At 38.2% G+C, this 13,561-nt stretch overlaps 1 long non-coding RNA gene across 3 annotated transcripts in view; it reads right to left on the reverse strand.

Annotated features, from left to right (window-relative positions):
• LOC306641323 overlaps nucleotides 1-13,561 on the reverse strand; it is a 439,001-nt gene that overhangs the window by 195,029 nt on the left and 230,411 nt on the right. The window contains exon 8 of one of the 3 annotated variants that reach the window (XR_013758135.1): nucleotides 9,495-10,884. The exons of the other annotated variants lie outside the window; for them this stretch is intronic. This is a non-coding gene — a long non-coding RNA (uncharacterized lncRNA). Of the gene's footprint in view, nucleotides 1-9,494; nucleotides 10,885-13,561 lie in introns of those variants that run through there. 3 annotated transcript variants of the gene reach the window in all.

Below are 13,561 nucleotides of genomic sequence, written 5' to 3' on the forward strand. Positions count from 1 at the left end.
GATTGTATTTCTTCTAATTTTTTAAAGCATTAACTGAAATCATTCTGTCTTTATAGTTTTCTAGCTCAGGTTTACACCTGCTCTTAGCCCCTCTGTTCCCTCTTGCGTTAGGGCTACTGCCTCAAATCTGCCCCCATGCATCTTTTTCTTCTTTTTTCCTTGGTTTGTATTAATCTTTTCTATATTTTCTTTCTTTCTTTTTTTTTTGTCTTTGCCCATTTTCCCTCTCCTCTTCTTTTTGGCTCTTATGTAATGTAATAGTAATTAGTAATCTTTAATAATTAATTTCTCAACACATGCCATCAGAAAATTACGACAATTTTATACCTGGATTAGAGGACTGCAGAGAACATTTTCAATAACTTTTTTATTTTTCCTAAGTTTAATTAGTACCTGACTTTTCTCTAAAGTGATTTTAGTAAATAGGGTTTAGTGTCTTCTATCAAAGTAGTGCCTGTACTAGGTGCAGAGAGACACATGTTGAGTGAAAGTATTAATACCTGGATATTCACCCAGCCAGGGCACTTAAGAAAAGGAAGCTCAGTAAATAGTCTCTTGCATAAAAGTAGAAGTGATAATCATTCCAAAAGATGAATAGACAAATGAGCAGCATGAAAAAGCAAAAGAACAAACCACTCTTGAACAACCCACAACACTTCAACCATCTTTTTTATTGACACCACAGTGGAAGAAATTGTGGAGAAATAATTTAGAAAGTTCATAGTTAAAATGTTCAATGAACTAAAAGAATATGTAAGGATAAAATTAGAAAATATGGGAGGTGAAAGAGCATTTCAATAAAGAGGTAGAGATTTGGAAAAAGAAACAAACATTCTGGAAATGAAATCCTCAATAAATCAAATTAAAAGTTCAGTGGAATGCATCACCAATAGATTGGACCACTTTGAAGACAGATTCTCAGGCCTTGAAGACAAAGTATGTAACATTAAAAATAAAGTCAATAATAAAGAAAAGATGTTAAGAGACCATTGCCAGAATATTCAAGGAATCTGAAATAACATTAAGAGATCAAATATACAAATTGTTGGTATAGATGAGGCACCAAAATACAAACTAAAGGAATGTACAACATTTTCAATGAACTAATATCAGAAAAATTTCCAAACCTTAGAAATGAGATGGAAATTCAAACACAAGACACATTCAGAACACCCAAAAGGCAAGAACAAAAAGACTTGCTACAACACAGCTCAAAACTAAAATGCCTAATATACAGAATAAGGGTAGCATTTTAAAGGTCATCAGAGAAAAACAAGAGGTCATATTTAGAGGTAAGCCAATTAGGATTTCAAATAATTTCTCAACCCAGACTAAGACCAGAGGGCTTAGAATAATATACACAAAGCCATGAAAGAAAATAATGCCAAACAAAATTATTATCCAGCAAAACTATACTTCAGAATTAAATATAAAATAAAAACCTTTCACAATAAGAAGAAATTATAAGAATTCATAACCACTAAGGTGACACTATAAAACATACTTAATGCAATATTTCATGCAGAAGAAATGAAGAATAAAAATGAGAACAAGCAGAGGAATGAATCTCATTAGAATAGTCAATTCAAGAATAATCAAGTCTGAATTAAGCATTAGAAACAAATAAAATGACAGAAAATATAAATCATCTCTCTAAAATAGCACTGTAAATGGTCTTAACTTTCCAATGACAAGGCACAGATTGGCAGATTAGATTTAAAAACAATACACAACCAGTTGTTTACAAGAGACTCACATTACAGGCAAAAACATCCATAGACTGAAGGTAAAAGAAGAGAAAAATATATATACAATGCAAATGGAAACCAAAAGCAAGCAAGGGCTGCTATTCTCATATCAGACAAAGCAGACTTCAAGTAAAAATTAATCAGAAGAGACAAAGAAGCCCACTTCATAGTGAGTAAGGGATTCATCCAACAATAATACATAATAACTAAATATTTATAATAACTATAAATGCATATTATATATTATAATATATAATAACTATAACTATAAATATAAATATTTATGACCCAAATGCAGGTGCACCCACACACATAAATCAAACTCTTCACAATGTAAAGAATAAAACAGAATAACATTGAGTGATTTCAATACAGCTTTGTCACCATTAGATATGTCATGCAGACATACACTAAGTAAAGACTATTCAGAACTAAAAAATTCTATTAAATGTACCTAATAGATATATACAGATTATTTCATCTATTGACAACTCGAATACATTTTCTTCTCAGTGGACCTTTCTTTAAAATAGATAATGTTTTAGGGCACAAAGCAAATCTTACAAATATTAAAAGAATAGAGATAATTCCTTGCATCCCAACAGATCATAATAGAATTAAAATAAGAAATAAACCATAAGATAAAAATCAGAAGTCATTTTAATACCTGTAGATTAAATAACACACTTTTGGATAAAGAATATATCATAGAAGAAATCAGGGGAGAAATTTTTTAAAGATCTTAGAAACAAATAACAATAGAAACACAACATACCAAAATCTCTGGGAACTATGAAGAAAGTTCTAAGAGGAAAGTTTATAGCAATAGGTTCCTACATTAAGAAAATGAAGGATACCAAAAAATAATCTAACATTACCCTTCATGCCCTAGGGGGAAAAAAGCAAATTTATAAAAATCAGTGAAGACAGGAAATAATTAAGATTAAAGTTGAAATATAAGAAACTGAGAACAAAAAAAAAATACAAAGGATCAATGCAACAAAGATTTAGTTCTTTGAAACAATAAAGTCAATAAATCCTTAACCAAACAAAACAAGAGACGTCCCATATCAACAAAATTAGAGATGAAAAAGGAGACATCACCAGAGACACTTCTGAAATCCAAAGGATCATGAGAAACTATTTTGAAAATTTTTACTCCATTAAACTTGAACATCTAGAAGATATTGACAAATTTTAGACACACATGACCTACCCAAATCAAACCAAAAGAATATAGAAAACTTGGACCAATATCATGTAATGATATTAAAGTAGTAATTAAAAGCTTTCCAACAAGGAAAACCTAGTATCACATGGATTCTCAGCTGAATTATATCAGACCTTTGAAGAATAACTAATGACAGTCCTTCCCAAATTATTCCATGAAATAGAAAGGTAGGTGTCACTACCAAATTAATTCCATGAAGCCAGTATTACCCTGGTACAAAAACCAAAGACACATCATGTAAAGAAAGCTTCAAACCAATATCCCTGATGAACATAGAAAAAAATCCTGAATAAAATATTGGCAAACCACATTTAAAAGTACATTAAGAAGATAGTACACCATGATCAAGTGCATTTAATCCCAGAGATGCAAGATTGGTTCAACATATGCAAATCAATAAATGTAATTCACCACATGCATAGAGTTAAGGACAAGAATCACATGATTATATTAATTAATGCAGATAAGAACATATGAAAAAAATCTAGCACCCATTCATGTTAACTTACCTCAACATTGTAAGGCAAGGCCAACATCATACCAAATGAGAAAATTGAAAGTATTTTCTCTAAAATCAGGAACAAGACAAGATGTGTACTCTCACCACTCCTATTCAACATAGTTCTTAAAACTCTAGCCATAGCAATCAGGCAGAAAAGAAAAGAATATTAAAAGGATATTACTAGGAAAAGAAGAAATCAAGTTATCTGTTTGCTGATGACATGATTCTACATTTAGAAGACCAAGAAACCTCCACCAAAAGACTTTAGGGTCAATAAACAAATTCAGCAAAGTAGCAGGATATGAGGTCAACAAACGTAAGTCACTTTCCTATAATCCAATAATGAATCTGCTGAGAAAGAAAGGAATCAGAAAAAAATACCCCATTCACAATGGGGTATTTAATTTAATAGCCTTAAAAAAAAAATCCTAGGAATAAATCTAACCAAGGAGGTGAAATATATCTACAATGAAATCTATAGGAGAGTGAAGATAAAAATTGAAGAAGATACAAGAAGATAAAAAGACCTCCTATGTTCATGCATAGGCTGAATTAATATTGTTAAAATGGTCATACCCCAAAAATAATATATAGATTCAATGCAACCCCCATCAAAATAAATAAAAATGACATTCTTTGCAGAACTAGAAAAAACAGTCCTAAAACTCATTTGAAAGAATGAAATATCCAGTATAGCTAAGGTAATTCTAGACAAGGAGAGTGATTCTGAAGGCATCACAATACCTGATCTCAAATTATACTACAGGTTACAGTAACAAAAATAGATGGATTTGGCACCAGAACAGACATGAAGACCAGTGGAAGAGAATAGAAGTCACAGAAGCAAAACCACATAGATACAGTCATCTGATACTTAACAAAAGTTCCAAAAACATATATTGGAGAAAAGATAGCATTTAGTGGGATGGCATCAAATGAAACATCTTCTCAGTGTGAATAGAGATTTTTGCCAGCTGTTCCCTTGACAAGGGAATAATATTCAGAATATATAAAGAATTCAAAAATCTTAGCACCAAAACCTACAAATAATCCATTAATAAATGGGCAAAAGAACTAAACAGACACTTCTCAAAGAAGAAATATAAATGGCCAACAAATAAGAAAAAAAATGTTCAACATCCCTAAGAAGCAGGAAAATACAAATCAAAACTACATTGGGATTTCATCTCATTAAAGTCAGAATGGCAGTTATCAAGAATGCAAATAATAATATATGCTGGTGAGGATGTGGAGAAAGAGGTATACTCAAATATTGTTGGTGGGACTGAAAATTAGTACAATCACTCTGGAAAGCAATATGGAGATTCCTCAAAAATAAAGATAGCCCCACCATATGACCTAGCTATTCCATCTTAGTATTTATCCAGAAGAACTAACATCAGCATGTTATAGTTATACAGCCACATTGATGTTTATAGCAGTGTAATTTACTTTAGCCAAGTTATGGAACAAGGCCAGGTGCCCATCAACAGATGAATGGATAAATAAAATGTGGCATATATACACACTGGAGTTTTACTCAGCCATAAAGAAAAATGAAATTTGCTGGTAAATATATGGAACTTGAGAATATCAGGCTAAGACTAAGAAATGAGCCAGACTCAGAAAGTCAAGAATGGAGGAGCTGAGGATATAGCTCAGTTGGTGGAGTGCTTGTCTCACAAGCACAAGGCCCTGGGTTCAATCCCCAGGAGAAAAAAAAAAAAGAAAAGAAAAGAAAAGAAAAAAAAGAAAGAAAGAAAAAAAGAATTGAATGTTTTCTCATATGTGGAAACTAGACCAAAGTAAGGGGGAAAAATAGGTGGTGGGGAGGAAGCCAATGAAAATGGAAGGGAGAATAGTGCAGCAGAGGAAAAGGATTCAGGGTGAGGGAAGAGAGGAAGGAAAAAAATTGGAATAAAATTGACGCAACTATGCTATATACACATATAAATATACCACAGTTTCACCTTTGTTATATTGATAATTTTTAAAACTAAAAAGGAACAGAAGGAAGGTCAATAGGGTAAAGACAGGGAAATAGGGGGAGAGAGAGGAGTAGGGGAAGGGAAGTACTGAAAACTGAATTGGAGCAAATTATCTTCCATGCTTGTATGATTATGTCAAAATGAACCCCAATATTATGTATAATTATAATACACTAATAAAAATCCTCTATGCCTAGTTTCTCTCCTGTTGTTATGAATGAATGCTAAATCTTGTTGGAGTTTTTTTCTGCATATATTGAGATGATCATGTTTTTTGTTCTTAATTCTACTTATGTGATGAATTACATTTATCGATTTGCACATTAAACCATCCTTCCATCCCTGAAATAAAACCATGATCATGATGTAAAATCTTCTTAATGTATTTTAAATATTATTTCATCATATTTTAAAAAATATTATTAGTTGTTGATGGACCATTATTTTATTCATTTATTTATATGTGGTGTTGAGAAATTAACCTAGTGCCTCACACGTGCTAGGCAAGTGCTCTACCACTAAGCCACAACCCCAGACCCATTTCATTATATATTAAGGATTTTTTCAGTTATGTTCATCGAGGATATTGGTCTGTATTTTTCTTCCCTTAAAGAGTCTTTATCTTGTTTCCATATAAGTGTGATACTGGCTTTATAGAATGCTGGAAGAGTTTCCTCCCTTTCTAGTTCATGGAATAATTTGAGGAGCAAATTTTAGTTCTTTAAATTTCTGATAGAACTCATTTGTCCTGGCTTTCTCTGTTGGAAGATTTTTATTACTGCTTTAATTTCATTGATTTGTATTGATCTGTTTAGGTTTTCTATATCCTGTTAGTCCTTTCTGGTAGGTGATACGTGTCTAGAAACTTACCTATTTCTTCTTAAGTTTCCAATTTATTGGAATATAAGTTTTCAAAACAGTCACTGATGATCCTTTAAATATCTGTCATTTATGGTGTAATATTTACATTTTAATTTCTAATTTTATTAATTTATGTCTTTGCTTTCTCAGTTACTTTATCTAAGGGTTATAAATCTTGTTTCTCTTTTCAAAGAACCAACTCTGTTTTATTAATCCTTTGTATTTTTTAAGACTCTATTTCATTCATTTTAGATCTGATTTCATTAGTTCTTTCCTCCTACTAGTTTCAGGATTAGTTAATTCCTATTATTCTAAGACTTTGAGATCCTCCCCCAACTTAAATGGACACTCATAGCTATAAACTTCTCTCTTAGAATTGCCTTCATTGTGTCACATTCTGGTGTGTAGTGTTTCCATTTTCATTTAAAATTTTCTGATTTACTCAATAGCCTATTATCATTAAAAAAATGTACCATTCAATTTCTATGTATTTGTATAGTTTGAGTTTTTCTTGCTGCTTATTTTTAATTTCATTCCATTATGATTTGAAAAGATGCAAGAGAGTCAGTTCTTTTGCTATATGGTTTAACATATGATCAATTTTGGAGAAAGGCCATGAGTAGCTGAAAGAAAGTATTCTCAGCTGTTGTCAGATAAAAATATTCTGTAGATGTCTGTCAAGTCCATATGATCCATTGTATAGTTTCAATTTGATGTTTCTTCATTGATTTTGTCTAGAACTCTTCCCCCCATTATAGTATTAGGATTTAGTAGTTCTTTTAGTTCAAATAATGTTTGTTTTATGACCCTCATTGTCTCTTCTAACTTTGACTGGAAACTTTGTCTGTTATGAGAGTATCTACTGCTGCTTGCTTATGGATTCCATTTGCATGGAATTTAATTTTCTATCCCTTCACTTTGTGTATGTCTTTGCTGGTGAAGTATATTTCTTGGAGAGACATGCAGGGTTCTATTTTTAAGTCCAATCTTCTAACCTATGTCTTTTAATTGAAAAATTACAACAATTTACATTGTGTCATTATAGAGGTATGTGTTACTGTCATTTTGCTTTATTTCTAATGTTTGAATCATTCCTAATTCTCATTTTTTAAGGCTAATTATTATTGTCTATGCTCTCTTGATTATTTGTTTTTCTGCTGCTTTTGTTATAGGATTCCTTTAAGTATCTTCTACAGTGTTGGTTTAGTGTCATGAATTCCTTTAGTTTATGCTTATCTTGGAAGGTTTTTATTTCTTGTTCCATTCTGAAGGATAATTGTATTGATAGTAATCTAGGCTAGTATCTGTTTACTTTCAGGGCTTGATATACATTATTTCATTTCCTCCTGGCTTTTAGAGTTTCTTCTAAGAAATCTGCTATTATTTTAATGAGTTTGCCTTTATAACTGACTCAGCGCTTCTCTACTGTAGTTTTTAAAATTCTTTCTTTACCATTTGACCCAGCTATCCCACTCCTTGGCCTATACCCAAAGGACTTAAAATCAGCATACTACAGAGATACAGCCACATCAATGTTCATAGCTGCTCAATTCACAATAGCCAGACTATGGAACCAACCTAGATGCCCTTCAATTGATGAGTGGATAAAAGAAACTGTGGCATATATACACAATGGAATATTACTCAGCCATAAAGAATGACCAAATTATGGCATTTGCAGGCAAATGGATGAAATTGGAGAATATCATGCTAAGTGAGATAAGCCAATCTCAAAAAGCCAAAGGACGAATGATATCACTAATAAGTGGAGGATGACACATAAAGGGGGGGAGGGAAGGGTTAATGTTAGGGTTAGAGTTAGGGTTAGGGAGGGGGGCAAGTATGGAGGAAGAAAGTACTGTATAGAGGGAAAAGAGGGGTGGGAGGGGTGGGGGGAAGGGAAAAAATAACAGAATGAATCAAACAACATTACTGTATGTAAATTTATGATTACACAAATGGTATGCCTTTACGCCATGTACAAACAGAAACAACATGTATCCCATTTGTTTACAATAAAAAAAAAAGAAAAAAAAATTCTTTCTTTAAAAAAATTCTTTTTTATTATTTTTAGCATTTTAACTATTTTAACTATAATGTGTCATGCATATGGTCTTTCTGGTCCTATTTGGAGTTCTAAATGTTGTGCAAGTCCATCCAATTGATTAGGGAAATCTTCTGCCATTATTTCACTGAGTAAGTTTTCGATACCAATTAGTCTGTATTTCCTCTTCTTCCTAAAGACCAGTTGGTCTTAAATTTGGTCTTCTAGTGTTGTTTCAGAGCGCTTGTATATTCTGTTCATAATTTATTGATTTTTTTCTCTTATTGTTTTTGTCTATTATTGAGTGTTCTAATTCCTCCACCTTGTATTTTCTTTCTTTCTTTTGTTTTTTTTTTTTTTTTTTGGGTGCTGGGGATCGAGTCTTTTTTTTCTTGATCTAATCTGTTGCTCAGACTCTCCACTGAGTTTTTCATTTCCAAGATTTATGTTTGATTCCTTTCCAGAATCACTACCTCTTTATTGAAATGCTATTTCACATCCTGTATGTTCACCGTTGGTTAATTCTTCATATCTTAATTCATTGTTCATTTTAAATTTCAACTTTAAAAATTCTTTATCTTGCATTTCTTCTACTTCAATATCTTTATGTTCAGTTATTGAAGTGCTATGAATTTTGTAGGCATCTTATTACCTTGTTTTCCCATGTTTTCTGTATCTCTGTGTTGAGATTTATGCATCTTCTGGGATAGATGTCTCTTCAATTGTGTGAGGGTCTTTGTGGGTAGATGTTTCCGCTTTATACTGTGTCCCAGGTTGGGAGGTTACATCTCAGTATCAAAGCCCCCACTCAGTGTGATCACAGTGCTATGATCAAACCTTATACTCCTTTGGGAGGAGATAATAATCATAAGTAACTGAGAGCAAAAAATATATATACTAATATATAATAATAAACCATAAAAACTTAGTGAAAATGTTCTTCATTCCTCCACAAGTCCAAAAGCATAAATAGGGAGTAATATTCTAGAATATACTGAAAAATTGGGCATTAAAGAAAATGAAGTTACTATTAAACTATATAGGGCATGAAAAGAAAAATGGCTGGGATGGAAAACAGAATCAGAAAATGCAATCAGAGAAAGAGAAGAAAAAGGAGAGTATAAAGATGAGAAAGATAAAGAAGAAATGCAATTAACACACTAAAACATTTTTTAAATACATAATATTGGACCAAAGTATGTAATATAAACCAGTGAGGGACAAGCTATAAAATTCACAGAAGACAATACCAATGAGATCTAAAACTAATATCAAAGAGTCTGAAACTTCTTGTTGCTGAGCTATTTGGGGTAGAGCATTTCCTGGGTCTTCCAGACAGACTAGGATTCTTCCAGGCACTGGGAGGCATGAGGATGCCCGAGCACCAGCAGCAGCATATCCTCTGAGTCTCTGGGTGCAGTGGCAATGACTCCACCGGACATCTCCGCTGTGTTGGGAGCAGTTTTTTGTTTGTTTTCTTTTAGATTTTCTCATCTTGCTCAACTTTCTGCTTCAAAAACTGGGCAGAACCTGGGCCCTGGCATCTTTCCACATGGGCCTCATGCCACCCACCTCTGGTGAGTGGAGGTGGTTCCTGAAGCTCCTTGGCCTGGCAGGGCACCTCACAGCTCTGGAGCTCAGAGGAAACGGCACCTGACATGGATCTGTCCCAGGTGGCGCCTGCCTATGGTATGTGTTCTGTGAGGCTAAAGTGACTGTGATGCTCCACAGCCACCCAGGCCATGACACCCCTGCCTGTGGGATGGCCCAGGAGTTTAGGGTTCTGTTCATAGTAGGCAGAGGCAGTGCAACGGGAGGTGGGACGATGCTCCCAGTCTGGGACACCCCCCACTTGCTGTTGGGGTATGGGGATGAGCTAGGATCCACACCAGGACTCTGCAGGTTTCTGCTCACAGCAACCCCACTGAGATGGCCAGTTCAAAGGCATTCCCTATAGTGATATCTGCTGGTGTCTCCAGGTGGGATGAAGTGTGATAACTTAACCTTTTCCAGAGCTGCTACTTTAAGCCTGGTCTTTGCAAAATGACTGCCTAACACAGTTCTCCACCCACCAATTGAGAGAAGTAGGTCACTTCCCAGGCACCAGCTTTGCAACTCCTGACCCAAATGACCTCAGTCACTTCTCTTCTCCTGTTTCTGAAGTAAGCTTGTCAGCTGTGCCTTTCTGTCTTGCTCCCTTTCTTCCCCAGACTTATCTGGATGCTGCAAATGCAGATTCAGGGCTAAAGGTTCTTCCCCGATTTCTGTTCCACTAACCAGAACTTCAAGTCTCTGACAGTCTAGTATTGCATCTCAGTGTCTTCCTTCTGTCACACCTCGCCTATCAGCTCTTCTCACTGCTTTGGTTCCAAATTGCAGAGGCCCTGAGATCTGCAGCCTCCCTCTGCTCTACCATCTTGATTCAGGAGTACTGTTGCAGTCTTGATCAGGGTGGTGTATAAGTGCTGTATCCTAAAGACCCTTATGCTCCATTGCACTAAGTCATGCCTCTGTGGAAAGATGGTACAAGTAGAGTCAGGGACATGGAAAAACTCCTTCACTTCTTCCTCCAATGCTCAAATGAAGCTCTAAGCACACAGAATCTTAGAGTGGGAAAGGACTGAAAGGCCAGCCATCCAAACCCTCTACACAATAGTCTAAGTGTCAAGCTGCCTTCCTGTGTGCAGAGTCTGAGTATGTGGCATTTTGAGTGTGTTGATCATTTTTCTTAATGTCTATGCATTATCTTGACTGACTTTCATTGAGAGTGGTATGGAAGTCAAGAGATAAAGAACAGCAAAAGAGATTTAGGGTAAATTTAAGGCAGAAGTCCTCAAGGATTAAAGACCATGAAACTCGTATTCCATGCAGAGCTTGGCAAATGTGACCAACTTCTCCTTGGTGTTTTAAAAAATGATCTGAAAAATCATGTTTTCAGTAGCAGGACAGGGTGTGCCACTGCAAAACCTAGATTATTCCAACTTGGGTTTTTCCACAGAAAAGAAATATAAAAGCCATTAGGCTTGAAGATCTTATTTTAACCCTTTTTAGGCAAGCCGCCATAAAGACAACACACACGAGATGCCTCCACTCAACTTGTGCTGAGGCTCACGTCGGCTGGTCCTACTGAAGTCCTTTCCCTGGATGTTGGCTTGGAAGTAGCTAATGACACAGCATAATCAGGGCCACCCCTCCCTGGAGGGGTGCACTTTTCCTTACTGAAGAACACACCTGAGCCACATGGATCTTTCTCCCAGTTTAAGAGCATGATGTGGCTACAAAAAGTATCAGCAGGGCTCATGAACTAGGAGGAGAAGTTTGCGGGGTCGAAGATAATCTTCCTCCTCTTTTTGTCTTGGGCAGGTCAAGGCCATGTAGGAAGGGAAGCCTCTGCCCTGAAGCAAGTACAAATTGAGAGAGGGCAGAAACTGGTTGTGGGAGCTGCTGGCACGACAGGGAACAAGCTGTTTACTTTGAAAGAGGTTGGGGGGGTTTTCAAGATGGCGGCCTAGAGGGTGGCTGCATTACGTGTTGCTCCAGAACTCAGGATTCAAGAGAGGAGATATTGAGACGCTTGGGACCAACTCAAAGTAGCCGGGTGACTCTCACCCCCTGGGGGGGCATCCCGGATGGGACGGGGGTCCCGGAACGCAGGAAACTTTGTGAAGTAGAACTGCCGGCGAGACGCCCCTCCCCCCGCTGGAGCGCCATAGAGGAGGCCGCTCGGCACAGCGCTGGGACTCGGAGCAGCCACTGGGGCTCCTGCGGCTGCCCGGGGGAGGAGTGGCGGGGAGAACTGTGTGGACTCAGGACACCGGGGCCTGCCCTGAGGAGGAGGAGAGGAGCGTGGCCACTTGGATTCGGAGAGACTGCGCCAGAGCTGCAGACGGTTGCCAGAGGAGAAGCCGCGCGGCGAGCTGTTTGGAATCAGAACGACGCTTCTGAACCCCGGGGCCTGCCCTGAGGACAAGGAGGAAGAGGAGCGGCCGCTTGGATTCGGGTGACTATACGGGAACTACAGGCGGTTGCCAGAGAAGGGGCTGCGTGGTGAGCTGTTTGGACCCTGACCACTTCTGAACCCCGGGGCCTGCCCGGAGGAGTAGGAGAAGGAGGAGAAGGAGCGCGGCGGGTCCTTTGGACTCGCAGTGACTGCATTAGCGCTCCAGGCGGCTGCTCAGAGGAGAAGGCAAGTGGTGAGTTGTTTGGTCTTAAAGTGACAGCTCCTGAACACAGGGGGGCTGCCTGGAGGAGAAGCGTGGTGGGACGCTTGGTCTTGAGGGACCACACCAGAGCTCCGGGCAGTTGCCCAGAGGACCCGTGCAGCGGGTCACGTGGATTCAGAGCCACTCAGAGGGACGGCTCCTGAACACCCGGGGGGTTATCTGGAGAAGGAGGAGGAACGGGCAGGGTCACTTCGACTCGGAGTGATTGATTGCCCCGGGCTACGGGTGGTTGGTGGGAGGAGGAGGCACGAAGTGAGTTTCTTGGACTCCTAGTGACCGCACCGGCATACTGGGCGGCTGTCTGGAGGAAGAGGCCTGTGGCGGGTCTCTGGGACTCAGAGCGATTGTTCGGGGCCACAGGTGGCTGCTCAGAGGAGGGGCCACGCAGCCAGGCGATTAGGTGCAGAACAGGGTCCCAGGATCTAGGAGGCTTCTGGGTGGAAGAGCCGCACAGAGACAGGCTTAGGGCGGAGCGAAGGTTCCAGGCCTATGGGCAAATTCTCTGAGGAGGGGCAGCCTAAGGAGATTCATCTGCGAAGGGTGAGGCTCCCAGGCCCAGGAGGTAGGGCCGGGCCCCTGGAAACTTTGCAGAGGAAGGCAGCCCAGCCCAGGCAGTAGCTGTAAATTGAGGGGAACCTCTAGGAGGAAACTGACCAGCGAGACCTCCCCACCGGGTGAGTCTTCCCTGCTGGGTGAGGTTTCCCACAAGGACGGTAAAACCAGAGGCTCAGGCCCAAACAGGCCTTGCCTCAGCCCACAGCCTAGGTCCCCTTTGGATGACCATTGGTCAACAAGTGGAGGCACCTCTGCCCACTAGCAGGGAATATACCCCACCTGAAGGCCACCACTCCTAGAGAGGCAGCTTCCTTGTGGAGCACCGCATTATCAACCTCCTCCAAGACTTCAGCCTACTGAAGGCTAAGAGGGGATATATATAGAAATCTTCAGGGTCATTGTAAATCAA

This window comes from Sciurus vulgaris (genome assembly GCF_902686455.1).
Source record: "Sciurus vulgaris genome assembly, chromosome: 12".
NCBI classification, from domain to species: Eukaryota; Metazoa; Chordata; class Mammalia; order Rodentia; family Sciuridae; genus Sciurus; species Sciurus vulgaris.